Here is a 3,846-nt window from a genome sequence, read left to right on the forward strand (position 1 = left end):
GACGACGATCGCCGGAGCCGCCCCGCCGCCACCCGCCGTTCGCCGGAGCCACCGAGGTAGACGTCGTTGCCTCGGTTTTCGCCAAGGAAACCGATCGTTTTTTTAAAACTTAGATCTGTTTTTTTCGTCAGATCGGTTTTTTCGGTTTATTTATTTAGCGAGCGTTCCCTCGTTCATTCATTTTAACGAACGTGTTCATCGTTTAGACCAAGATAACGAACGTTCGTTCGTTAATCTGTTCATCGTTTTTCTTTTTCTCGGATTAAATCCGTGATTTTTCTGATCGCGATTCCTGGTCCGATTTTCGTTCTAGTATAACTTTTCGCTCGTTTATCGGAATCAGGCGATTCAAGCGCCTGGAGTTTCGTCTCAAAACCCTCTTTCCGTTTAACCAACTCAAACACGTTTTTGCCACTATAAAAATTTCCCTAGATCCAGAATAGTAAACGAAGCATGTTTCTTTTGCCTTTTTCTTTCATTGCTTCGTTCGATTTGATTCTTTTTGCCAACCGGAGTTCTTAAGTTGAACTTTCTGGTTAGATTCTCTTATTCGAGTTTTACCTGTGCATTAGATGAGTACTTATTGTATGCTTGTTTGTTTGCGATAGAGTACCCAGAGTGCGCCGCTTGCTACTTCGAATCGCTAGGTTTTGCGGATCATCAGCAAGGCAAGTAACACTTTGATCATACCTCCTACTACCCAGTTTTTATTGCATTAGATCAATCCTCACACGTTGCATGATTAGGATCTAATTAAATTGTGGGTTCTGGGAAGTAGTTGAGGTAGTACCTATTACCTGTTTATTATCAAACCTTTGGGAGTTACTTCTATGTTTTCTTACTTATGCCATGCTATCCTAGTAGACGTGGATTGGGTGAGTGTATCCATGACAGATGTGAGATTGTTAAATTAATGGTTTATCTAAGGTGGCAACTTAAATACACATCTAGGTGGATTGAGGCACCTGGGTATTCCAGTGATTGCCTGTTTTTCTTTTGGACTGCCACCCAGGCTCAAAGGGATCATGAGATTATTCATGCTAGAAACTTCCGTGTGCAGCCACAAGCTACCATGGGCTCTAGCATAGTTGAGTAAGTTGTGCGAACTCTTACAGTGGTAGACTAGCAAATGTAGGGGAAAGTAGGTGTAACGGTCTACCCGATCGTAAGGTGCTAGCGCTTCTGATAGACTATGTCTCGGCCATCCGTTTCTCAAACACCCTGTAGTGTGAGAATCCCAACAGAGGAGATCAAGTCTTGTGGGTAAAAGTGCGCAAACCTCTGCAGAGTTATAAACTAATCATGGTTAGCCGTGTCCCCGGTTATGGACATCTTGAGTATCTAGTACTTGGATTATCATGTGAATCTCATCATATTACTCTAAATTAATATTGTTGGGTTTTTAATGATGATGCTTAGTTGGGATTGAGAATGCTGTCAACCATTCTCAATGTTTAACAAGTACCATGATAGTTAAATAAAATTTATTTCTTTGCAGTAGGAAAAAATTGGCTTTACGCAAAAACTGTAACCATAGAGCTTTCCACCAGCCAAATATGCATATAGTATAGCCTATTAATTTCATTGCATCTCTATGTGTTACCTTGCCAGCATATTCCATGTGTTGACCCGTTTCGGGCTGCAACGTTCATGTTGCAGACTTTTCAGACGACGATTAAGGTGCATTTAGGTCGTGGTTCTATACTCAGTGATGCCGTTGGAGTTGATGGACTCACTTATCTTCCAAGCCTTCTGCTGTTATCGTTATTAGATGGCCTTAAGCCATATTTATTGTAATAAGTTCTCTTTTGAGACACTTGATGTAATAAGTGTGTGATTGCTACTCTGTTATAAATCCTTCAAGTACTGTGTGGTGTCAGCATTACTGATCCAGGGATGACACCTGAGCACAGAGATTGGACCGTTTGAGGTCTGGTCGCTACAAGATGGTATCAGAACACACGCTGACTGTAGGACACGACCACCAAGCTAAAAAGACCTAGATCACTACTCACTCTCTTCTCATTCTGACTCCTCATCTTTTCTACTCTTTTAGGATGGCGGATGCAAGGAACTAGTTCACGCAACCGGATGAAGATACACCCTTTGGACATCACTTGAAGGAAGTCACTAGATATCTGAACATAGGAGTACCAAGCTTCACCGGAACCTACAACACCACTTTACCTGAAGAGGAGTGCTGGATGATTCAAGTTCAAGTTCCAGGAAGGACGTTCATGCCACTCACTGAGCCCATAGAGTTTTCTTTTGATGCACCAACCTGGAGTCTAGGAAAGACATGGCAGCTCACATCGCCATGGGACGCATTGGAGAAGTTTACCACAATGATCTCAAGTATACTATCTACCAGATTTGTGGGCGTCGAGATGAGCACTGGGAGATGATCAATACCAGGAAGGATAGATCAATTGCACCTTTTATCCAGGAATTAAACCAGCACATTCGACGACAGGAGAACCAGATGTGCACTGACATGATAGATCTAAAGAAGGAAAGGACAAGAACCACGGAACTGGAGGAAGAACTAAAGGCCAAACGTGAAGATTATGAAGAGGAAATCGAAGTATTAGTGGAGAAGAATGACGATCTGATCAAGAAGATTGGAATATTTATGGGAGGCCCTACACCAGTAGAAGAAGACGAAGAACCCAAGGAGATTCGCCCGGAAGACTACATCATCATCGACGACACCGACTCGGATCCAGATGATAGCGATGATGACTATGCTGATGAAGCTAGAGCAGATATCATGGAGTCTGCAACCAAAGAATATTTCTAGTAGACCACCCCATCAGTAGTAGTAGTCCACCATGTAAATATAGTAGTCCGAGCACTTTTGCGATAGTTAGATCGATTGTATGCCCTTGTTTGATTGAATGAAGTGAATTGTTTGCTTTTGCCTCATGTGCATATGGGTAGTGTTTTCTCTCTAGACCCCTCTCTATTCTTAAATCTCATCTTTTCTAAACCCTCAGATGCCTCCGAGACGTGACCCCGGATTTACCTTCCCACCGGAGCTCACTTAGTTGATCCAGCAGCAGAACACATTGATGCAGTTGCTAGTCTAGAATCAGAATCAGGGGAACAACAACAACCCACCACCACCACCTGTTGATCACTTAGCCCGTTTTCTTAGGTTGAATCCGCCGGTGTTTTCCAGTAGCACTGAGCCGATAGTAGCAAATGATTGGCTCCGCAAGACAGCAAGGGAGTTGACCACGGCAGGATGCACAGATGCGGAAAAGGTGAAGTTTGCGGCACATCAGCTTGAAGGACTCGCAGCATCATGGTGGGAGAATTTCACAGCCACTTTCCCTGTCGACACTGTCACATGGGACCAGTTTCAGCAGGCTTTCTGTACTGCCCATGTTTCAGCAAGAGCTATGGCCATGAAGAAGCAAGAGTTTCGCAACTTGCGCCAAGGAGGACGGACAGTTGGCCAGTATGTGGAGGATCTTAGTAAGCTAGCATGTTATTCCCCAGATGACGTTGCTACGGATGCAGCTAAGCAGGAGAAGTTTCTGGAAGGACCGAATGGTGAGTTGAGCATGTAGTTGATGGTAGCAACCTTCAACAACTACCGGGAGTTGGTAGATCGTGCTCTCATGATTGAAGGGAAGCAGCAGCAGATTGAGAACCGCAAGAGGAAGTATGGACAAGGGAAGTACAATTCAGGAGCTCAGCAGAAGCCACGTTTTACCCCTAGGCCAGGAGGACATTTTCAGCATACCCATGGAGGAGGTAGCTCGCACAATCACAATGGCACCAAGAATGGTAATGGGAATGGAGAAGCAACGGCCAGAACCGCACCAACCCATCAACCCC

The sequence above is a fragment of the Triticum aestivum genome, chromosome 2A (genome assembly GCF_018294505.1).
Source record: "Triticum aestivum cultivar Chinese Spring chromosome 2A, IWGSC CS RefSeq v2.1, whole genome shotgun sequence".
In the NCBI taxonomy this organism is placed as follows: Eukaryota; Viridiplantae; Streptophyta; class Magnoliopsida; order Poales; family Poaceae; genus Triticum; species Triticum aestivum.